At 37.4% G+C, this 26595-nt stretch overlaps 1 protein-coding gene across 1 annotated transcript in view; it reads left to right on the top strand.

Annotated features, from left to right (window-relative positions):
• Positions 1-4234: 4234 nt before the first annotated feature.
• Positions 4235-26595, top strand: part of LOC131679266 (uncharacterized) — a 358718-nt gene continuing 336357 nt past the window's right edge. The window contains exon 1 of the mRNA XM_058959973.1: positions 4235-6004. The gene's annotated coding sequence lies outside the window, so the exon portion shown is untranslated. The remainder of the gene's footprint in view (positions 6005-26595) is intronic.

Here is a 26595-nt window from a genome sequence, read left to right as displayed (position 1 = left end):
GTAGAACGGTAGTTATTGTAAAAAAAAAACGTAAGGGCGATACTTCAATGCTGATAGGTGGGACCGAAAAAGTAAACAATCGCCAAAGGGGCGATACTATCATATTGTCAATTTCAATAGCAAAAACAAATTTTAATTTAATAATTTCAAATACTTTATGAAGCTTTGGGTTTCGATCACTGAATCATGCAATCTAGGATGTAATAAACACAATAGTTCTTAAATAGGAAATAAAACCAAGTCTGGAAATATTCACTGTTGATTTTCTTTGAATGGTATCACTGCTAGTATCTCCCTTTTCAAGAAAAAGCGTTGATTTCTTAGTTCTCAGTCGCGTTGGAAATTAGAGTAAAGTATAAACTTCAAATCGATTCAAAAAAATTTTCGATTTTTTTGGCTCAGTACAATATATAACCCCTTCAGGAAAATTCAGTTTTCCCACCACAATTTAGATATTTTATTAACAGAGCATTAACAATAATTCGTTTGTATGTCTATTTTATGGGCCATTTTTTCGCTTTCCCATTGATTTGGTTTGAGATTTCTAGCACTGATGTTGTCCTATGCCTATGCTGAGTCCTGCCACTATCCCATGTAGTATGTGTTATCAAAAACATCGCGAAGCATCAAATTCTAAATGTTCTCAAACAATATAATATCCGAAGAGAGTGATAAGAGTTATAAGAAATGTCTCATCACACTGTTAGGTGAATTAAAAACGTTTTTATTAAAAAGGTGATATATACGCGAGTAATAAAGTGTGAATATGTGTGATGTAAACATGTGCTTTTGTAGCTTCCTCATTTAGTGAGGGGAAGAGAGTTCGAAAGCGTACTGTTATAAACAAAGAATATTTTATGCTATAGAATTGTTTCATGATATGGGTATTTCCAAATAATCCTTACGCACATCATTGACATCTTCAGTGTTATTTTATTTCGTGAGAGAAAGTTTGAAATGGTTCTACATTCTGTTAATAGGATTCATTCACTTATATGTGACACACACTTTGCAGCAAAACTGCCTGGCTCAGACTTTGATTTTTCGGGAGTCTGATCATCAATGATCTACCGGGGTATACAAAAGATCATTGTCTCACTGTGATAAAGTTCGTCTATGACACACCAAGAGAACACTAGAAATTCGGTTTGATGAGCTTTTTGCAGAAATAGCAAAAGCTTCAATAGAAACTAATTAGCAAATATTCCAATTTTTTATTTTTAAAGACTTAGAAGAAATAAACACAATAAAAGTATTTCTGTGTATTTCAGCTATTACTATAGTGTGCTAATAGTGTAATTGAAGTGTCACAAAGATCTCCAGCCTTTTGTAATGAATCGCAAGTAAACGCATCCATCTTAACAGCGTGTCGGTTTTACCCTAACCAAGGGGTGTCGGTTTTACCCCAACAGCGCACATTTTTTTAAAAAGCAATTAAAAATATTGAATTTCTCAAACTTGTCTTCAATGCACCCAGTTGATCATAGGAAAGGCCGATAATAATGGGTACTGAAAAATGTGTTGATTTGAAAACCTTTTGTTCGGTTAAAACCTTAAAATCTACCAACAAAATTTTACACCCAAACGAGTATGAACGCTGCTGTCATATGTTTTGTTTATATTTATGACATTCAGCGTACTAACGTAAATCCAATTTGTCTTCAAATACTTTACATAATCGTCCTAATAATAAAGTGTCATTATGAAATGAATGAAAATTTGATTTCTAGGGAAAGTTGTGGGGTGTCGGTTTTACCCACAATTCCCCTACCACTGCATTATGATGTTATCAATTCGCGCAGTAGTCTAATAATTGGTGGCATTAGCACTAGACATCACTCTTTCAATGCATAACACAACTACATATCGACATAGATCTTTCATTAGGGCTTAAATCACAAATGTAAATGAACAGCGGTTTCGCTATTATGACATTATTGCGACAAAAATACTACAAGATTGAGGTGAAAATTAGTTAAAATGGTTTTTAGTTCGATTTATAATTAAAGAAAACAAAACGGCGAAACATGCATTTTCTTCGAGTTTTCGACTTAGGCCGTTATTCTCGTATGGAATATAAAGGCTAAACTTACATTTTTTGACAGAACCGGGAATACGGTTATTATTCACAAAATTATTCTTTAAACGGCGTTTCTATTATATAAATGATAAGCAATATCTACTATGATCATGTCTACTCGATAGTTGTTGCACATAAACATTCGAATATTTCGATATTTTCATGTAATTCGAAGAAAAGATGCACGCGCCCTTTCATTTACATTCGGTTTCTATGCGCCCATTTGCTGAGCCCTATTAAAAAGTATATTGTCAAGCTCGCCCATTTACCCAGCCCTACCCAGCAAGACAGAGTCAGTTTAGCCCATTTACCGCGCCCTTCTGAAAATTATGTACACAGTTTAGCCCTTCCGCAAATGGTGGTTGCTGAAGGGCGAAATCACGACTGGGATGCAAATTGGGCGTAAGCATTTTTGCCTTTCTCATATAGAAAGGTTATGCAATCAATCTGAAAAACGTCAACCTAATCCCGGCCCGGAGGGCCGAGTGTCATATCCCATTCGACTCAGTTCGTCGAGATCGGAAAAAGTCTGTATGTGTGTGTGTAAGTGTATGTATGTGTGTGTATGTGTGTGTGTATGTGTGTGTGTATGTGTCAAATAATGTCACTCAATTATAAAAATTAAATTAAAAATAGAATTTTTATTTTTGATGCTAAATGTGTTCGAGGTGCATGAAACGTCGAGATTTGATGCAAACTCGAAAAAAATTTAACGACGATTCACTTTTTTGGATTTTGGCACATTTTTGTCTTTCTCATATAGAAAGGTTATGCAATCACTCTGAAAAACGTCAACCTAATATTTTTTTTTTTGACTCGCATAAGGTTTCTGGATTTTAACAGGGGCGGAGTTGATGGTTTACGAAGAGGGGTTACACCCCCCCCCCCTCTACTGTTCACTCCGCTCCTTTAAAAATCTCCTTAAATCACGCCTCAGACCACCACCCCATCCAGCCCTCATACCCCTCCCTTTCAACCCCATCATCTTTAAACCACCACTATATCACAAAGCATACTAATTTAAGCTGGGGAGTCGTTCGTTCATGGGACTTTCGCCCTCCTTACATACCCACCCCCGCATGACAAAATGAGTTAGCAAGCAGATAACATTGATCTAATGCTGATTAGGCTAATGGAGTATGATATTTTTTTGTTTCAAGTGTTTCACCGTCGACACGTAGCTCATCAAGTTCGTGGCTGGCATGCCATTGTGTATAAGTGTACTAAGAATGTAATGGACATTTCCACGATTATGTTGAACATAAAAAGCCTCCGTGCCATAGTTTAGAGAAATGAGAAAGGCACAATTGCACCGCTAGATGGATTAAAACAGGTTTTTTAGTTTCTACCCACTAAAAGCACATAGGAATTAAATTCTTTGTTATATTGTCATAAGGTTTAACCAAAGATGCTTCCGGAAAAACATGATCATAAAGTAATTTATACCTACAATAAAAACTACATTTAGAAAAGCATCGCCGAATATTGAAACTGATTTTTCTCCATTTGAGTACATTGCGACTTAGGCCCTAATGAAAGATGTGTCGATATACTATCTCTTCAAAACATGCACCATCGCCGATGGAAGCTCTCTAACAAAACTATCATGCCGCATCACCGCCCACTGTGAGTGGCAAAAGGAAAGCGCAACAAATTGACTTTGAAGGACATCCGTTGCTTATTTGTTTGTTTGCTCTGTATGCTGCTTCTCCGTCGGACTACCCCAAGCTACCCGTATCATGCGGGAGCCGGAGTTCTGAGTACCTTTTCTCGTACATCAGGTATCCTTCCCTTCCAGCAGAAAACATGCACAGCTGAGCTTGCGTGAGTGCCCACATGTCGTTCGTTGCTCTATTCCAGTACCGAAAGCATCGGCCTAGCTGAATCCGGCATTCTGGTACTGCACCCCACTGGCGCTGGTTTTCCCAGCACAATCACCACAATACTGGAGAAATGCGAGCGACTACCGGGTTGCTTCGCTCCGTTCGCTTTTTACGATGGAATTCAAACTCGCTGAGCTGAGAAGGATCGGAGAGAGGGCGAGCCTCGTGGATGCGGGTTGTCGAGCAAGAGGAGGACGCGAATGCGTGCGGGATGCCATCACGGAGGACTGATTTGATCTTTTCGGTGGCCGTGTCAGTATCGAACGAGATTCTTAGCGCATTGGTACGGTTTTCGTGCTATCTCCCCGAGGTGTCTCTCTCTCTCCCTCAAGGTGCTGTCGCGACACAAGCGGGGGAGTTCCAAGTGTTCGCATAAGAAATTCGGACATTCGTTGGTCACCGCCACTAAGTGGATTGGTTTTCCCGGGCGAAGGACGATAAGATGGGATACCACCAGCCCGGCGGAGGTGTTTGATCCGGCACCGTCTAATCCGAGTGCAAGGTTGAGAAAAGGATAATTCAATTATTCAGGGAAGCGCGCGTGTGTGATTCGGTTATAAAATGCTCTCTTGTGTACCGCTGTGGCTGCTGCGGCTCCACCCCGTAAACAAGTGATGACGATGTGAGAAAGTGCTAAGAAATAGGTTTTGGTTGTAATGTGAAAAATCACACCCAGTTGGTCGATGGGGAAGAGTGAGATTCGAGGAAAGAAGAATCACGCAGCCAGGTTCGAGGAAAATAACGTTGATCGAAGTGTGTGGTTTCCTGCCGGAATGTGCTAGATTGGAATGTTAATCGACAGCATTGGAAGTTGTGTTATGTAAACAAGGTGTACCACAATTAGGGAATTTCAAACGAGAATTCACGGATAGCTGGGATTATCTAATTCTGATGAAACGTGTTTTTACTTGAACTAGCGTAAAGCCGTCCTGTCATAACAAAATATTAGTGTTTTTGCATTGATACCGAAAACTAGAAGTGTCAATATCGATTCCACAATATTTGTAAAGTTCAGGTTTATTTATTCCGCACCTAACGTCTCTGCTGTAGTCAACATTGTATCATCACGAATAAGTGTGTGTTGTATGCATTATGGATAAGAGCCCCGCTTGTTGAAAGTTGAAAACAACATCATAGACCGACCTTTCCAGGAAACACTTTTTCGTCAGTAGTTGTTTTGGAGGCTTCCGGAAATATCCCCCCATCCGTTACCCCTTAAGCTCAATACTAAACAAACCCGATCCCAAGCGTCCTAAACTTTTTGAAAAGAAGGACAGAGAGAGAGAGTGTGACGTCCTTGTAGTGTAGGAAGTTAAGTTTGCCGTATTATCAACGGAAAAAGAAGAAATAAGATTTTGAAAAGTAATTGTGTGCATACGGAATATATACGGTTTTTCATCGTCGTCCCAATCTGCTCCCACGCAACTAAGCTCTCGAGTGTGTCTATTTCAGCCTTACCGATAGCGAAAAAACGCTTCCCCCAATGCAAACAGTGCCGAAAGTTTTCAAAGTGGCAGCAGCGAAGTGAAAATTCCACCACAGCACAGCCAGCTTCTTTCTTCAGGCTCTACGCCCGACGCGTTGGCTTGCTGACAACTGGGTGAACTGATTTCAAATCTGTGCCAAGGCGGCAGGAATCGGCAGCCATTGGAACAACATTACACTGAACAACGGAATTCGGTAATTTCTTGATTGGTTTGACGCCAAAAATACGGTTGAAGGGGAAAAAGTTCTGGAAAAGGATTTTGAACATAAACACAAGCACAAGCAAACGACGACGCCATAAACCGATCCAAAAAGAAGATTCGCACTGCCAATCAAGCTAGCTCGGGTGGTGTGTGTGTGCGGGTGAGAGTGAAGAAGAAGGTAGAGTCCTGAATCGGTCCCGACGGAATTTGTCCCCTTTCGGCGGGGAAGTGATTCTTTAGTTTAGATTGCGAATTTAATTTGAAAAGTGAGAAAGAGTTTGTCGATCAAGGATAACACGTTTAGGACTCATATAAATATACACTTTTCCTGGGAGTTAAGGAGAAAGTTGAAGGTAAGATTGAAAACTTTTGTAGGGATCGAAAATTGAATCAAAATTAAGACTTTTTTCTTTAGCTAGAAACGGATTCGATTAGATTGTTTCGAGTTTTGTGGGATATATTGCAGTCCAGAAGCATCACAATCTAGTTTTCAGTATCGCATAAATTTTCTTCTGAAATGGGGGCATCTTTTTATTTTGATTATTGAAATTTATGTGTACTCCGTTCGTTGAGTTCGGAAAATACATATGTGTATGTGTGTGTATGACAGATACCGTATGTATTTATAGGTCGAATAGTGGCACTCGCCTTTTCAGAGATGCCTAGGCTGATTTCAACAATATTAGGCTTAAATTAAAGTTATATTCTCGCTGATATTGAGCTGTCATCTGAATCGGAATTTTGGTTCCGGAGTAACGGATATAAGAGTGCAGCCACACTGCAAAACATGCTGAAATGGGTTCTAAAATGCTTGGACTTTTAGGCCCATCTCACTGATGTCCAATCATACCTGTTTTTGATCACTTTCCTCATTTCCGCCGGAACAGGAAAAGTAGAAGTTCTGGTACCGAAGTTTTGAGCAGAAGTGTGGAATTTCCTCCATTATTTTTATTTTGTTTCAAATAAATACGTTTCTACCGTCATTCGCATCTGCCTCTATTTTTATTTGAAAAAATTCTGAAAATCAACTTCCTATTCGAGGATCTCTTGACGAAAATCGGTTTTCTGTAGGGGAGACTGAGGAGACTTGATCCCCGGGGAGACTTGATCCCATCATTATAACTCAAAGGCGGATCAGAATACATTAATCGAATATATTATAAAGTTGCGTAGTTTTATCTAAACATAAATTTCATTAACACAGAAAAAAGAAATTGGACTTTTGTGTAACCGAATTTTTACAGATTTAAAAAAAAAGTCTCAGAAGAACTGAAGAAGATTTATTTTTCAAATTTTCAAACTTTTATAAAATTGATATAATCACCCACTACATACTCTACTTTTGCATACAGAATTACAGGAGAATGTCAATTATATGAATACGTTATGATTGAGCTGATTCTTTTGTTCAACTATATTTTTACTAAAGTTTGCTGAAATAGATGCTATGGGTTCACTTGATCCCTTCAAATTCGTGGAGATTTGATCCCCTTCGCCATACTTCATACCTACCACTGAAAATAACCAAATTCACACCAGAACAATTGAAGTCATTGATGTCATAAAAAATAATGTCAAAAATGAACGCTTCATCGTAAAGAAACATAACTGTAATTGTTTACTACAGTATATGTAGCAACCATTCATCCCACATTTGACGTTGCTCAACCTTAATAAAGACAGCTTTCAAATAATTGCACGGAGATTTGGGAATTCGTAAAAAATCAGGTGAGAGATGCCTAATATGTAGTAACAAAAATAACAATATCTAATCATAGCTATTTAATCAATACTACAATCCATTTAACAAATTGAATGGGGTAATGTACCCGTTTTTGTCCTATTAAGAAGGGTACCACATTATTACTACAATAATTTTATTATTTCAGCTTCTTTGATTTGTTATTAAGGTCCATTTTTTTATTTCGATTATAGAGGTTTCAACGTTAAGGTCATTCGCCTCTTATTAAGAGCCAATATAATAGCAAAATTGTCTTGAGAATGGTGAAAATCTTCTGTTTGAGCGCAGCAAAATCTCTAATCGAGTACCCCCATTATCGCAATACCATTTGAGTCAATGCGTTGAGCAAAGATGGCAGACGCTGCTCTAACCAAAGGCTTCAGATGGGTAGTATGATAGTAGAAACAGGGCAAAAATAGGCTTATTACCCTACATGCTCTTTTAAACACGTTTTCATAAAGGAATCAAGTGTCCCAAAATTAGGGATCGAGTCTCCACTAATCTATGAATTTTCCATTTTTTTGTTGTTTTCCAGAAATGCTCATATCTAATGTCCAGTATAATATTTCCATGTAATTTTTTTATGATTATTAGTCATCCCTAGAAACAATATAAAACTACAAAAAAATACATAGTTTTTTATCATTCCACGGAGTTGGACTGAAAAATAAAAAAGGGGATCAAGTCTCCTCAGTCTCCCCTAACAGTGGCGTAACCAGGTGATAAACTCCACACATCTTTGTAGTTCAAGGAATGCGGCTTTCAAACAACGTGAAAGTTCTGGAATTCGAAATAACGTGTTTCACTGATGGTATTGGGATCATTGTTAGTGGCAGATATCAGGAATCAGAATTGATTGGCACGTCTTCCATGTTATTCGGAGATTTGTGCCTTGCCTGTCGTCCCATCATTTTCCTCATGAGAAGGGATAGGGAGGAGAATGATAGAGGTAGGGAAATGGAAAGTGACAACCCAATACAATCACATCACAAAACAATAAATAGTCTGGATACTTCAATCCCGAAGGAATAATGAATCCTACTGATAAAGCCTATAGCTCTTTACTACACTGAGTTAGTATGCCCTTGAGTTTTAGTTCCGTGTACATAGGTTCATCTATGTGTGGAGACCCAAAAATTCGTATACATAATTACAATACCATAGGGTAGTTGCATATCAAAAATATGAAGTTCCGTAATCGGATTAACAAAGATCACACGAATAATACTCAGCACGCTGAATAGTAGCCATGTGATATTTGAGTTTGCAATGTCCAGTCAGTACCCTGACTAGAATGCCGCAATTGTGCATGGAAACATGTAACAAATCTTTTGACACTTTCGGACTCACATCCGGCAGGAAATCTTTTTCTCTGTCCACCAAAATCATCGTCACAACGCAACGCACATCCGGGAGGAAAGTTTTTGTTTAAATGGATGTTTTCAAACTACGCCAATGGTTGGCATGTTCGGATGCAGCCTAAGAGCGAATCTTGTGCTTTAGCCAACTTTTTGACAGTGGTAAAACTGGAAATTAGTCACAGTGGCCTGTTCTAGTCAATTTGCGTCTGTCAATTCGACATGCGATTACTAATTTCGATGTCGTTTCTGTCGAACTAAGTTCTTTTAGGGCAGCCACACTGCAAAAGAAAAAAAATGAATTCTTTTACCGCAAATTCCCTGTTAAATTGCCAATTGGAAATCACACAGGATTGCGAAGATTTCTGCTTGGAATATGGTACAGTATCTACCCAGCGAATGTGATTGTTTTAATCGCATTTCACGACAGTAGACATCAGCACCCGCTCGGACCCCCAACGTTGAACCGTCTGTGTTACATACTACGTGTATTTGAAGTTGTCACTCCTAGCAGCCATTGAAGGCTTAAAATTTGCATGTGAGTGTAAGCTCATTGGAAGCCAGTGTATAGGGGGAGCTGGGTCAATTCGAATTCGGGTTTATCAGCTATAGAACTGAAACGTGTCAACCAAATCACAAATACATATATATATATATATATATATATATATATATATATATATATATATATATATATATATATATATATATATATATATATATATATATATATATATATATATATATATATATATATATATATATATATATATATATATATATATATATATATATATATATATATATATATATATATATACATATATATATATATATATATATATATATATATATATATATATATATATATATATATATATATATATACCCCAACCCTGTTCCAATTCGGACCATCCATTTCTTTTCGATTTCTTGAAATAGAAATGAATTTCTATGTTGGCCTAAGTAACAGTTGATAGTTTTGCCCAAAACAGGGTATAATTAAAAAATATTATCCGGCATATCCAAACTCACGATAATGCACTTGATTTAATTAATTGTTGTTGGCAACAAAAATCTTGTTTTTCGATTTACACATTTTTCAAAAAAAACGCTGTTGTTTCGATTCGCTCCTAGCGCACGCACACGAAAACTGAAAACCGCAATATTTTGTGAGACAGAACAGAGCTACATAACAGCCAAGAAAATGATATATACGCTTTTCAGAATATTACCATAGCTGAGAAACAGCTGGGGGTTCGAATTGGCCAGTGATACGAATTACCCCATTTCTCACTACTCATCTCAAGTAACCATTTGGGGCCATAATCTTGTATGGCTAGTTGCACGATCTATTGGGTTAATTTTGCAGAGCCCGGTAACCTTAAGACGGTATGCACATGAAAGTGCTTTTTGTTCAAAAACACATATAGTGGTTTAATGTTCCAGAGTGCCTCTAGAGCAGCAGTGGGTCATGTCATGAACGCGTAAACTATGTAGATGATTTAACTTTGACTGGATTGTGATGTGACTTCACTCTTTTGCAACCATACAAGGCACCCGTATACCAGTATTGATCCAGTAATTGTTGTGTAGCTCCACTTGTACTTGAATTTGAGTCCCCATTATTTTACGAAAGCTTATCAGTAATGCCAGCTGTCTTAATTCTAAAGTCGATGTGAGTAGACCAATTAAGTTTTAAGTTCAGAATTACCTTCAAGATCCTTAGCTCGATCGGACAGGCTCCATTGATATTTTACTTGGATTAACTGGTAGTCAACGATAAGGTTCCATGAAAGTGGTGACAGCACACCATCTTGAGGGCATCCGGAGACACTCAGTTGCCTAATCTATACTTATGTCAACGATGATCACAGATATCGGTTGCTAAGCATTGCGATATATTTCAGCCACGCTAATGGAATTTATCGTGCTGCAAGACTACAAGTAAGAACTTTATTCAGAATACGCTCATTGAGGTGATACTGGAAAGATTACATCTATTTCCGGAGACTTATATGAAACAATCCTTCGAGCACCAATTTGATCGATTCGGCTATCACAATTTCCAATAATCAGAACTTTTGCTTTTGTGAAAGTGAATATGGTAACCTGGAGAATGAACCTAATCGTGAAGCGGATAAAGTTAAAATCAAGAGCTGGAAAAGATATTCGAAACAAGCTATGTCTCAACTGGTTTTGAGAAGAATGGATTTTACGGAATTGAATGTAAATTTGGATAACAAGGCAGTTGTTCTAACTAACGTGTTAAAAGAGTGTACAAATAGTTTAGTTTCTCAAAAGTTTGTTAATTAAAATAACTCGAACAGCTGGTACTCTTTAAATCTTTTGCGCCTTAAACGTAAAAGGGATAAAAAGTACAAGAAATTTTGCAGAACTAATAGTGAACGTCTTTGGAATGGGTACACGCACGCGCGAAATATTTATTTACGGGCCTTGAAGAAGACCAAATGTGAATATATTCAAAGGAAGATCGATCAACATCAAAATAACAGCAAAGAGTTATGGAAAATCTTAAAGAATTTAATTAAACCTAAACGTAGTTCCTCACAGTCCATAACTTTTAACGGGGTAAAAGAACAATCTGAACAAAGAATAGCTGAAAAATAAAACAGTTATTTCGTTAACAGTGTCCAACTGATCAATCAATGTATTGAGCTGGTCAGTGAACCTATGGAAATAACACAGCCGATTAATATTAATTGTAGATTTTACGGATTTCACTCAATCACTTTTGAACAGTTGAAGGATATTTGTTTTTCTTTGGGAAAATCGGCTGGTATCGATAACGTCAACGCAAAAGTGATACAGGATTGCTTTCATGTCATTGGACACGATCTGCTGGACCTTGTAAATGAATCGCTACAAACTGGGCACGTGCCGACAGTTTGGAAGGAATCACTTGTGATTCCTCTTCCCAAAGTTACTGGGATGGATAAAGCCGAAGAGTACCGCCCCATTAACATGTTGCACACATTAGAGAAAATTTTAGAACTTGTTGTTAAGGGTCAGCTGATGAGTTATTTGAATAATAGTAATTTGCTAATTCCGGAGCAATCCGGATACCGAGAGGGAAACCGCTTTGAATCTAGTGTTAGCAAAATGGAAAGAGAAAATCGAGGTTAAAGAGACTATTTTTGCTGTATTTTTGGATCTTAAACGCGCTTTTGAGACAATTTTGATACCTTTACTTTTGAAAACTTTAGAGCGATTTGGTATCGGAGGGATAGCACATAAGTGGTTTGAAAACTATTTATGTGATAGAACTCAGAAAACTAGTTTCAACGATTTTGTATCTAGTCCTCTCGACAATCCTCTTGGAGTGCCGCAAGGTAGTGTCTTAGGTCCTATTTTATTTATTATGTATATAAATGACATTAGGCGAGTTTTACGATTTTGTGACTTAAATTTGTTTGCTGACGACACTGTTCTGTTCATTGCAGCTAAGGATGTAGATGAAGCCGTGGCGCATTTCAACGAAGATTTGCATTCCCTTGCTCGTTGGTTAAAATTTAATCAATTAAAGTTGAATGTTGTCAAAACTAAATATATGATTATCTCTTCGGCTAATACTAGGCCTGGCGTTAACGTTGAAATAAATGGTGAGACTATTGATCGCGTTAGTGAATTAAAATATCTTGGAATAATCATTGATGACAAGTTAACCTTTAAGTCTCACATCGACAAGATTGCTAAAAAGTATGGTATATTGTGTCGTCTGAAAAATGATTTAACAATTAGTAGTAAAATTTTATTATATAAATCTATTATTTCACCACATATTGACTTCTGTCCGTCTATTTTGTTTCTTGCCAATCAAACACAAATATTGAGGTTACAGCGATTGCAAAATAGAATCATGCGATTAATTTTAAAATGTAACAGGTACACTTCCTCTAGTTTCATGCTAGATGCATTACAATGGCTTTCTGTGAAGCAAAGAATTTATTACTTGACTATGGTGTTCATTTTTAAAATTATTAATGGAATGCTGCCTCGATATTTGTGTTATCGAAAGTTAATTGAAAGAGGAAGTGATGTGCATAGGTACAACACTACACACTTAAAAATATTTACATCTCGCAAGATGCACATAAAAGGAGCGTCACAATTCACTTCAATTTACATTCAAGAACATGTAAAAATGCGCTTTGTCAACAATTATCCATCTCCATTCAACCGAGATCTACATCAAAAGCGACACAATATTTTATTTCACATGTCAAAACATGTAAAATTCCATTATTAGACAGCAAAATACGTCGCAATGTTGTTTACGTCAAATGTAATTTTCATTTTTTCTAAGTGTGTAGAAACGCGTCTGATACAAGATCACCTAACTTTTTATTTAGTAGATCACAGAACTCCTTGTTGTACAACGGAATAAGTTTTTTCAATTCGATGCCTAGACAATTTAGAGTGACAGAAAAAAATGACCCCCATCGGCCCACCGCTGAACCGATTCCTAGTTCCACCAGGAGTGTCTGCTCCAAATTTGAGCCAAATCGAACAAGTCTAGCTACCGGACCAACGTGCTTGAAGTTTGTATGGGATTTTTCGACAATTTACATGGAGAAAACCCACTTGTTCACATTTTCGCCGCTAGGTGGCACTATCTACACCGGATTGTCACCAAAAGTGAAACTTAAGGATATAATTCTATTATTTGCAACTTTGTCGAAGACTACAAAGCGATCCGACACAAACAGGAAAAGTTATTAAACTTTTAACAAAGTGATGTCTGAGTTAGTTTTACACGGGGCCTAACAGTGTTTGATGAACATGATGGTGGTGATTCAAAAGGCGATATTAACGAACTTATTTGTACTCTCTATCTTGTATTACAACCGGTTCATAAGGTGTATTTTGTAAATAGCCCTCGAAACTCAGCTTCTAGGCAAATTACAATATAATCATTTGGATCATGTCAATGTTCTATTTGTACAACTTGAACTCAATTAATAATTAAGAGAAGTACAGTTTTTATGGATTATGATACATAATGCTTTATTAATTCGGAAAATTCGAATTCCTTCAATATTGTGTTTGAGAAACACCACAGGGCGTTGAAAACACTTTGTACGCAGCTCATTTGGGTTAAATTCCCAAAGTGCACCGATCCTCATCCTGAACTGCTTTTCGTTTTTGGTAATTTTTTTGGTATAATTTTGTATAAGAGCAACGCCTCGCTCAGCACAATCATTCACTATTTGTAGATTATTAATTGCTTCTCTACCTTCCGAATAATTTTCCGAATTATCCCATTCATCTGGACTTCGCTTGAGGAAACTTTCGGACAGTCCTGTTATTCCGAAGAATTCTATTGTTCTATTGGAGAAAAAATCTGACAGCGAGAGGTTTCTGAACGACTGCAAATCAAAATGCTGATTACGAATACGGGAGTTATCACTTGGATCTTTGTTCCGAATTACCGCCACCATTGGCTTTTTTCATCAAATGACACGTTCGGGTCGTACAGGGCCATCCCCACGTTGTGGTCTCCCACAAATGCGAATGTAGCTTACGGGCAGCAGCTAGATAAGTAGTGCCTGATTTTTTTTCATCACTATACCGTAACAATTTTTTTATAAGTTTAAGATCGTTGCAGGCAGCTTCGATAGCTGATGGAGCGGAAAACCAGGCCCTTATATATACACACCAAAAAAATCTGAATTTTATCGTTGACGTAATTGCAAACATGACACAATTCAACAAACCGTATTTTACGAAATGACAGAACATTACCGTGTTTCTTTTAATTTTACATGAAACATATACTTTACATGCGCAATGACATAAAATTACACTTCCTACCATTCAGAATAAACGCTGTATGTGGAGTAAAATTACATGATTGACGAAATTAAACGTCATGTAAAATTGAAATCAAACGTAAAACTAAGTCATTTTTGATGCTCGTATATGTCATGGTCAGGAGACGTAAATTTACACTATTTTTTCTAGGTGTGTACTTTTATAATAAATAGACACATAACAGAGATTCCATTTTTTTCCTCCTTGCCCAGCTTGAAACTGTTTCGGAAAAACCAAATCTCAAGACAATAAATTGCCTTCGCCATCCAACGCGCCCTGCTGTGTGCACCTGGCTGTCTAAAATGACCAGTACCAGCACCTAGGAACATCATGACCAAATTTAGTAATTCGCCATAATCACCTCGATGGTGGTTTTGATTGAGATGGTGTTCGATTATTGAAATCAATTCCTGCTTTTCGCTTCCGAGCTGTGCTATTAGCCTTTTATGGACCATTTGGCTTTCGAAAGTTTGATCCAAATTAGGCCAAGCGTTTTGAAATTTTGTAAATATTGTAACATTCGGGCTAGATGATGCGGGAAAAAGCGTATCCCATGCTGCACTCATGAGTAGTTCTACAACATGATGCCTGCAGGCAAGCCAGAGAAGTTCTCCACCAAGCATCCGCTCAAGCCTGATACACGCACCTTTGTTCATACCAGTATTAGTGGCAGTTGTGTCAAAACCCATAGCGCATACCCTTTCGGCCAATCCCCACTCCTGCAGCTGTTGAAACACCGCGTTCGCCTGGTTTTCCCCCGTTCCACTCACAAATTTCGGAACGCCCAATAGCGGAATAATTTCTTTGGTGGATACCATCACCGGTAAACGATCGACATATGCCATTCCTGTTGAATAAAACTATCGAATAGAAGCAAGAAATCCGTATAAATGATTGATATTACCAACGATATCCTCCAAAATTTTTCCATCCCAATGCGCCACAATGATGCCAGTAGTTTCAAAGTTTGACTTCAACTCAGCTGTGAGTGATTTACGAGCCGTCTGCCTTGAAACTCGGATGCTTTCTCGACTCAAAACATAATCGTCTAAAACAAATAATAATAAGTATCACTTTTTCTACACAATAATGATCCTAAGTAGTTTTCGAAAATGAAAATAACACATTATTTTTACGAATCGTAACAATAATGTAATGTGATGATGATAAGGTGGTAACTGAAGACAAATACATTGAACGAAGCAAACTTATTTTGATATATACCCAATTACCCACAGTCCTTTTTATGCAGTTTTTATTCAACCTAATTTTCATTTAACGGATTTTTAACTCCACGAAAAATATTTTAATGGTTTTCCTACGGTTTTAAGCTAATGCTAATGAGGATACTTGCATAAAAAGGGATTTGTATAACCAAAGTTTGAAATTATATTTTAGTATTATGTATAAACTCCTCGTGTTGAAGCTGTACAAACTTACTCAAATTTAATCCCGCACTTTCCAACACCGCGGAGATCACGTGCATAGCATTTCGGTCACTTAACCCAATGCGATCGAAAGTTGCTGCGAGCTTTGTCGTCATTATCTTCTTTTTTTGTAAGACGACAGTTTCGCTAATCGACAATGCGTCTGGGGAGATAATAATGATTAATAAATGTTCAAAATAATGCTTATTGTTACTGACTTTGTTCTGAACATAACATTGTTGATGCTAGACTTGTCTCTGAACAAGTTGCCAACGTATCAGCAAGTTCGCGAGTTTCTTGGTGTAGCTGGGCTGACTGAGCAGATCTCCGCCCATGGCCTTTAAGAAATGGCTCTCGGCCTGGCTGCTGTTGCGAAATTAAAAATTGTTTATCACTCTCATTCTGCATTAACCTTAATGCGTTGACATCAGAAATGTCGAATAAATCGACCAATTCGGTTATAAACTTCTGCTTCTTTGTAGTTCTTGCACGGCGGCTCAAGTTTTTTTTAATAATTTTCCACCTTTGATAGAGTTTCTGCATCTGCTTACAGATGGCTCTAGGCGATTTTGTAGGAATATTGTGCTTATTATAAAATTTTACTGCTTCGGCTCCGATTTCGCTACAAAAAAAGTTCTTGTAAACTCCTCTATAAACCATGTTATATTATTTATGTACTATACTGCCGCGATACGCATAAAACTCCCACTTATTGAATTACCATATGTAAAAATGTTCTGTATATAACAGCAGTATAACTAGTAAACATATGACGATTAACTCATTAGTAGAACTATTATTATTCCACTATTACTAAGGCATCAAATTATTATATGTAATGAATACCTGCAAATGCTATTAATTTTTTTTCTTCATTCTGGTTTCGTACTGTATGCGTCCCAGTATTTGACCTCGAGAGGGCAATTTAGCACCCAACAGCTCCTTGATTGGTACCCGTACTAGAGGTGCCATCACGAATCGTCAATACACTAAAACATATTATTGTTTGTTTAGTTATATTTTAAATTCACTCAGATATTAATACCATAATCAACTTACATATCAAACGGACAAATCAGTGCTCGATTGATTGAGTCTTAGTTAAATATCTTTTAACGTTTAGCGTAGAACAGCGCAATATTCATAAAATGTGAAAAATCAAAATGAAATGACTAGTACCGAGAGAAAACACAGTGCGACAAGTTGTAAATCTATCATTTCCAATCACCACCTACTGCGATGCCACAAAACAGTTGCGATGAGCAAACATTGACATGATCCAAATGATTACATTGTAATTTGCCTAGAAGCTGAGTTTCGAGGGCTATTTACAGAATACACCTTATGAACCGGTTGTAATACAAGATAGAGAGTTATCGTATTCGGATGAATTGTTGCAAAAAGCCTATTCTACAACTTTCTAGAGGACACCCATGTTCTATCTCCCTCCATTAAAAAGTTAGTGTAGGCGTTCTCTATGCGGTGAAATGTGGAACTAACTGTTTCCAGCCAAAAGATTGCTCATCTCATATATTACCATTCTTCCGAACATACCATCCAGCTAAACCCAACCATTATTTCGCAAAACAAATAAGTTCGTTAATATCGCCTTTTGAATCACCACCATCATGTTCATCAAACACTGTTAGGCCCCGTGTAAAACTAACTCAGACATCACTTCGTTAAAAGTTTAATAACTTTTCCTGTTTGTGTCGGATCGCTTTGTAGTCTTCGACAAAGTTGCAAATAATAGAATTATATCCTTAAGTTTCACTTTTGGTGACAATCCGGTGTAGATAGTGCCACCTAGCGGCGAAAATGTGAACAAGTGGGTTTTCTCCATGTAAATTGTCGAAAAATCCCATACAAACTTCAAGCACGTTGGTCCGGTAGCTAGACTTGTTCGATTTGGCTCAAATTTGGAGCAGACACTCCTGGTGGGACTAGGAATCGGCTCAGGGGTGGGCCGATTGAGTTCTCAAAAATTTGTTTTTTTTTCTGGGCACTCTACTAGACATATTAAACGTGTGGCAACATTGGCGGAGTTCAAAACACTATGTATTTCACGCGTAAAATCTGCTTTGCAGACAGATTTTTTGAATTTTTATATTTTGGAGTTATTTAAATAACTATGTAATACCACGAAGATTGTATTTTTTTCTCTGCTATTATTTGCATTTAGTCACACTAAGTTATTATATACGCTATGATGATGATGGATTTTTGTTAGTTGTTTATTATAGTTTTTAAAAATACTGAGATGTCTACAGAAGTCTGAGCCACGCGCGCGATAAGCAGATAGAGACTAAATTGAAATCGAACATGGTGACCAGTACTAAGATCTCATCGGGTTGAATCGAAGCTTTTGGACTTGTTGCTTTGCTGGCTTTGCTCGACAATAGAGTTAATCTCGGTTATTGCTGCGATAGCGGCAATAACGGAGTTGGTTCGTTGAGTGTGGGGCTTGGTAACTTCTTCTCATATAACAAGATATCGGGTTCAATTCCTGATCAATCCACGGTATTCCCAGAAAGGAATATCCGTGGATTGCCTTGGGTTAGTGGTACGCAACTTTCAATAAAGGGGCCTGATGTGGATGATATAACTCGACTGGACTCTGCACTGCCACTAGGCTCGTCACTTCTCACCTTAGCAGGTGGTAGTACCGATGTCTTGGTCAAGCGGGGGGAGTCTTACAGAGAATTATCAGAAATGGAAGCTATTGGGTTCAATTCCCGATTCTATCAAGTATCTTTCCGGAATGGAAATTTTCTTGATGGACTCTGGTTGTTGATGGAATATTCGAAATATATCTGGTTACGTTCGTTTAAAGGAAAGGCTATGTCTGCAAATTGAACCAGTCCGTTTTTTTTGTTAACTGGTCTTGTCATGAGTTAAAATATTAATTATCTTCTAGATAAATCGTTCAGCTCACACCTTTGTGGGGGTATGAGGTGGGACCATCATCATCATCATCATCATCACTACTGCTTTTGCCAGAACGGTAGCCAAACCGAGTACATTTTTCCGTACAGCAGTAAAATACATTTTTGTTTTGCTGTTGTACTGTTGTGTGAGAAACCCGCACACGAAAGCGTTGATTCCGGCCGTGGTGCAAATGAACCGCATTCATTGTCGTCATTTTTGATTAAAAATATTAAAAAGATTGAAAATATTGAAAAATGTAAAATAAGGAAAGAGAAGCTGTACCGCTCGCATCTGGTGGCTGTACTGGGGGTAGTATTTTTTTTTGCTTTGCACACAGGCAGCCATACAGCGCTGGGCGTCCTGCATTAGTGAACGACAGCAGCGTCGTATGAGAAAGGAGAATGTAGGCAGAAATATTACAGCCGTAGAAAAGGTAGACATTTTGCATCATTGAGTATCACTACAAGTTTTTTTTTCTAGCAAGATATTTTGGCTACCCCACTGGACTTATAATCAGGTTTTGATATTATTTACTCCTCGGTGAACTGGGAAACTTTACCAGAAACTAACAATCGAAATTTTTAAAACTGATTTTGAGATTCGTGTTAATTTGAACCGCTAGCATCTATTTGTATTTTTTTTGTACAGCTTTTCAGGAATGTCTGAAAATTTTAACTTCAATTACGAATTGTGGCTCTGTATAAAAGAGAAAAAGTCGAGAAATTTCAATCTTTTAGATGTGAAACATAAAGCTATCGTATTTTGAATGATCGTTTCGGTTCATGTTGATTCCAGCACCTAAAGAAGGTCAATCGAATAATTTTCATGGATTTGCATAAAGGTACACGAAGGTTTTTTTACGCGAGGGATACGTACCACGTAAAAAATCGCGTAGTGAATCTCGGTAATTGGAAAATCCGCGTTGAAAACCTCTTACAAAACCACGTAGACTGGAAAATCCGCGCAAAAAACGTGGTGATTGAAAAATACGCTTAAAAACTCGCATCAAACGACTCAGAATCAGAGTTAAACATAAACGAAGCTCTTTTTTGACGGCTGAAAATGAATCTGATGAGACTCATGATGAATAGAAAAAAATCATTAAAACATGCCATGTTCAGTTGAATATCGTATAGTAAATTCATTTCCCCAATTATCTAGGCAAATGTTTTCAATTGTCAGTAAAGCCTATAAAACAACAATTACCATCGCTTACATTGTACCAGGGCCTACTTTGATGTGTTTGATTCGTTACTGCACGGTCGCTTCGTGTAATTAGGTTCTTTACTCACACAGTTAACCACACTTTTCTTGACAGTTCGCTTGTACTGTTTACATGGACTTAGAAAAATTTGTGGACGAGTCTCGACGATTCACTCGAAGCAAATCGCAAAGAATTTTTCACACTCAGTTCATTTGTGACGTCACCGTAAAGTATTCAATAATCGGAGACGAATGAAAATCTGCATGGATGAAGGGGCGGTTTGTTCGTTTGACGTTTTCAGCTGCGTCCAGGGCCGGCGGAATGCGTGGGTAGTATGGGTAGTACTACCCACTCGAAAATTACCGAGGTGGGAATTACCCACTCGAAAGTTTGGAACAAATCAAAACCTAAGATCAACCACGTAAATGTGTATATTTTTTATTCAGATACAAATTTCTTTGCTTTACAATTATTTTTGAGAATATGGGATAATAATTGGGATTTGTTTGAAATTTGGAATTACTTTGCCTTTCTCATATAAAAAGGTTAAGCAAAAACCGACTTTCTTACGGAGGGCCGAGTGTCATATACCATTCGACTCAGTTCGTCGAGATCGGAAAATGTCTATGTGTATGTATGTGTGTGTGTATGTGCGGATATTTTAACAAAATGTCCACATCGTTTTCTCGGAGATGGCCGATTTTCACAAACTTAGTCACGAATGAAAGGTGCAACGTTCCCATCGGCTGCTATTGAATATCATTTAATTCTGATTTCTGGTTCCGGAGTTACGAGTTGAGGAGTACGGTTACATAGAAAATCTTGTTATAATTTGTCCACATCGGTTTCTCGGAATTTTCTGAACCGATTATCACAAACTTAGCTTTAAATGAAAGCTACAACGTTTCCATCGACTGCTATTGAATTTTGTGTGGATTGGACTTCTAGTTCCTGAATTATAGGATGATGAGTACGATCACGCAGAAAATCCCGATTTCAACGGATACTGCGATTAATGTATAAAGGTGAAATTTTTTTCAAAAATGTGACCACAACTGCTTGGATTTGTAGTTCTATGTCACTAACAGTCATTCAAAGTCTCTTTGGCCACATTGACCACCATAGAGGGATCCGGAAGCCATCGGTTTTTCGGAGATGGCTAGACCGATTAAACCAAACTTAAATGAAAGCTTTTACTACCCCGTAAACTGCTATTAAATTTAATTTAATGCGGGTTGTGGCATGCGGTCACATAGAAAATGCTGACTCTAAATGATACCTCGATGAAGGCAAAAATGGTAAAAATTTCGCTAAAATGAATATATCTTTGTGTCAAACAACTTGCATTAGCCGTTCTAGGTCACTGACGGCCAACTGAAGTCTCGTCGACCGCATTGACCATCATAGACAGTTCCGGAAGTGCCCCGGAAGAATCGCCACATATAAAAATTAACAAACTCACATCAGTTTATCGGGGATGGTTGGGACGATCTTCATAACTTAGTCCCAAATGAAAGGTATATAATCGCCATACATGTCTATAAAATTTCGTACGGTTCGGTTATATGGTTCCGCACCCTCCGGTCACATATGAAATTCCCGCATAAGCCGGACTACATGAAGTTTCAGAAATCGAAGCATCGTACTTTCGATGCCAAATATCTCCAAAATGCATGAAACGACTAGATATTGTGGCATGTTGAAAATTTTTTTTGGCTACTATTGAATTTTATGTCGATTTGAATCCGTTTCCGGAGTTATCGCTTTAACCCACAAAAAGACAAGGGATCTCAGAGGCCAGGCTAGTTACTGTTCTGTATTCAATTAACTTGTAATTTGAAATACAAATGATCGAATGTTTTCGGGGCTTCGATTCTCTCACTGATAAAACGACAAAAAAGAGGCTTACGATGCTTCTTGACACAAGAGTGCGATCACACATATATAACAGTCTAAATCACTAATGACACCCCAAAGTCGCTTTGACATTGGCCATACACCTAGAAAAAATCGTGTAAATTTACGTATCCTGACTCTGGCATATACGAGCATAAAAAATGACTTACTTTTAAGTTTGATTTTAATTTTACATGACGTTGTATTTCGTAAATCACGTAATTTTACTCCACATATAGCCTTTGTTCTGAATGGCAGTAAGTGTAATTTTATGTCATTACGCATGTAATGTATATGTTTCATGTGAAATCAAACGCAGCACGGTTATATTTCGTCATTTCGTGAATTACGGTTTGTTTAATTCTATCATGCTTGCAATTACGTCAACGATAAAATTCATATTTTTTTGATATGCATCTACGACGGTTCCAGAGTTCACAGAAGTAGGAACTGAATAAGAAAATTTAAAAATCGAATTTATATTTTTGATGCCAAATGTCTTTAAAATGCACAAAACGTCGAAATTTGATGAAATCTCGAAAAAAAGTCGACCAAGATTGACTTTTTTGTATTTTGGCAAATTTTTGCCTTTGCTTTTCTCATATAGAAAGGTTATGCAATCACTCTGAAAATCGTCAACCTAATTTTCTTTCGACTGATATAGGATTTACGGATTTTACAGGAGCGTAGCTAGGGAAGTAAGGAGGACATCAGGTCCGGCGAGCGTTTGTAGGTGCAAAGTGTATAAACCCTAGAACGTTGCACTGGGGTTACAAATGAAAATGAGAATTCGGCATTTACCGACCTGGGACCCTCACCATAATTCAATTTAGAGTTCCTAGTAAGAGTAGAAAAATGTGGTTTGCTTATAGCCTTTGTGGAAGCAGGTTCCAAAGTTAGCGTGGGGTACCTTTGTACCCCAGTGTACGGTTGCCGTTAGCGTTTCGTCAGATTTCGTGCTGTCAGTGGAAATGTGATTCGTGACAATACCAGTTTAAATACTGGTTGTTTTATTGCGTAAATAACAACTAATATTATATGATCGTTTTTAATCATTTTTTCAATTTATTTAATTTCATTTTAAAGCGGATCAAAAAATTGTTCTCATTTTTGCTGATTTTTATTGTTTATATTTTATAGTTTTTGAAAGCAATGTTTCGCAAGTATAATTTGCGCACAGTAACTGCAGTAACAGTAACGTTGCGTGTTACCAATGTATTACTGGTCAGAAATATTTTTTCATTTCAATTTCCATCCATTTCGTGGTACATATTTTCGAAAACACGATTTATAAACTTTCACTCTTCAAAACAATTGCACTTTTTTAAAAATATCGAAATTCAATTTTTTACCGTTTCAAGACCATTCTTTGAACAATCATTTGATTTTTTTCAAATCGGTTCGAAATTCGCAAAATTATAGCAAGCGATTTTTTCACTTTTTATTTTGTTCAAACCAATTTATGTATCATTGATTCAATAAATTCCTTACTTTCACTTACACAGCTGTTTTCTAAATTTAAAAACGAAGAAAGTGATGTATCATACATTTCTTTTGTTTGCATTTTTACCTGCGAAAAATGCGATCAAACGCGTGGGGTACATTTATACCCCAGTGCAACATTCTAGGGTGGAAAACGCAAGTGCAACGTTCTAGAGTTAAGAATGTAATAGAAATTTCCACAATTATATTGAACACAATCGGTCATGGTCATAGTTTGAAGAAATGGTAATGGTAATGGTCATAGTTTGAAGAAATGAGAAAGGCACAATTGCACCGTTAGGTTATAAAAGGTTTTTTATATTTTATACTCATGGGAATACATTTTGACACATCTACACATTAATACAAGGATTTCAGATCGATAAACAAATAATATTAATGCAATTTTATTCAGACTATGGGATGCAGTTAGAAATATTTTTAAGGACAATTTAAACAATTTGTAATTTTTTAACATGAATAATCATTTGATTAAAAATTGAAGCGAGGAGAAACAATCAGTAGACTTTGTATAAGGAAGGCAAAAGATTGTTGATTCCAACATCAGTAGCACAGAAAGCGGGAAAAGGGCGGACAAAAATAACAGGGATAAAAAGAAATTAAACTTGTTGCTTTGTAGCAAACGGAAAATCACTATCAGGACATCATAAACCGGATCGCCGACTGGCCTCCTTGAATTCGCTGGGAACTCTTGGGATCACATTTGCAGGTAGCTGTTTAGCAATTCAACCAAAAGAGAAGATATAAATAAATTTGGAGGGTGGCCAGCACACCCCGACTAGAACCAGGTCGATGGGATTCGTTTACCGGAGATCTGGCGCTACATACATAAAAAATCGTGTAAATTTACGTCTCCTGACCATGACATACGAGCATTAAAAATTACATAGCTTTGCGTTTGATTTTAATTTAACATGTTGAATTTTGCGAGTCACGTAATATTACTCCACATATGACGTTTGTTTAAAATGGGGAGGAGTGTTATTTTTGGGCACTGCGCCTAGAACGTACATCTTTCATGTATAATTAAACAAAACACGGTTATATTTCGTCATTTCGTCAATTACGGTGTTGTTAAATTTTGGAAAATTTGGAATTACCTCAACGGTAGAATTCAGATTTTTTTTGGTGTGTAGAACACTAGGCGCACGACCCGACAACATGTTCAACGTCGCGATAGCTTTCATCGCAAGCGCAGAGAACACTCTCCACCACCCCAATACGCTGGAGATGCGCATTCAACGTATAATGATTGCCACCGGAAGGAAGTCACGACCTTCATCCTTCCTTTTTTAACTAAGGTTGGTTGATGCCTTTGGAATTCCAAAAATTCCATTATCCCTCGAAATTTGCCAATTTTTGAACGTCCTCTGACAAGAAATATTAAAAAATTTGTTAAAGCTGTGCCACCTTTCACGAATATTTCCTTCCAATGCCTAAGTGTCCGCCTTCTCATTACCATTCTAATCTAAGTGGCACTTTTCTCATTACCTGGAATAGAAGAATGCGAAAGAACTCAAACTAATAACGATTTTAACATAAAGAATCTAGGAGCACCCATATTTTCTCCAGGAAAATGAGAAGTATTTTCCATGCTCCATCGATCGAAGCGCCTACTGTAACGATGTGGACGTGGTCGTAAAAAACGATAAGTTTTCTGGGGAGAATGCTTAGTGCGAGTATCTTTGCTGTCAGATAAATTTGTGTATTTGAATAATAAATATTACGTTTATTTACATTATTATGTTTTGATAGCGAAACGTCTGTGAATTTGAATGTGAATCTACGTAGAATACTGTTGTCGCCGATAAAAGATTATTTGTCCCATGTATTCCGATCAAAGGTCGAATCGAGTACACAGCGTAGGGCCCAGCTGCTAGATGAAATATTGATTCTCTCGTTAATCCGTTGACAAACCGGTGCCAATAACCACGTTTTTCAGTTTCAATCAAGTTTTTTATTTGCGTTTCTAACGTCGCGAGTATTCGAAAAAATTGGACGATCCGGCGTTCAAAAAGTCCTCATAGGATCATTTCGCATACAATTCTGAGTACCTACTCTCTGATAATAACGGAGTGGAAAACCGTCCACGGTTTTTAGCGCCGAATATTAACTTCGTCTGACCTTTAATCGCAGTGTAAAGAAACCAGCCAGTCAAAACGTTGGACACTTACACCAGAGAAATTTCTTATTTTGATTCGATTGTTTCGGATATAGTGGACGCGTTTCTCCTTCGATCAATGAGCACACTAATGAGGTATAGTACAACGATAAATCTAACGTGCTTGGCTACGCTGGTCTCATTTCCACTGTATTCAAGATGGTCATATTGAAATTGTCGCGAATATCACTCAGTAAGATAGATCGGTTATCAGAATGATGTCTTCTAGAATCAGCTAAGGTGAAATGTATATGGAAACAATATCAATAAATCTTTGTCTATGATTCGGATTTAACAAGCGACATTTTCCACACCGTGCATTATTTCTACAAAGGGCTCGTTGTTTGCAACGCCGGCAGTCCATGCCCCACAGTATAAAAAGGCGAACAAATAGACGAGCCCCGTCCAAAAGAACAAATTTTAGAAGAACAAATCCGGCGAAAGGCTTGAAATGAACCTGATGGAAAATAAGTTTTCTTTTACTCCTCGATTTTTGCTGAACGCAATTGCTTGCGTACCAGAATTTTCACTGACTGAAGCACAGGGATCTGGAAGGAGCACTCCTTCTCGGAGACTACACCATTAATCTCTACTTCCCGGACGGGTACGTAGACAATATGTTTTTTCGCACACGGTCGAGTGTTGTTTAGTTAGATCACGCGATATATCGATGATGTTAAATGGTTTGTCTTTGGTCCGGAAGTAGACCATCCAGGGGCCGGTTGTATTAGATATAATTAGCAACGAAAATGAGACTTATCGTCATTATTTTTGCCATCGGAGAAATATTCAAAACGACCTCCACTACCTTCCCGTTAGTCAACACTATCGTGCAGGCTTCAGTATCCGCGAAAGGAAGGTTTTATAGCAGGGAACGGAAAATTAATGCAA

This window comes from Topomyia yanbarensis, chromosome 2 (assembly GCF_030247195.1).
Source record: "Topomyia yanbarensis strain Yona2022 chromosome 2, ASM3024719v1, whole genome shotgun sequence".
Taxonomy (NCBI): domain Eukaryota; kingdom Metazoa; phylum Arthropoda; class Insecta; order Diptera; family Culicidae; genus Topomyia; species Topomyia yanbarensis.
The sequence above is the reverse complement of the archived record's forward strand: the minus strand, read 5'-3'. Positions and strand labels throughout refer to the sequence as shown.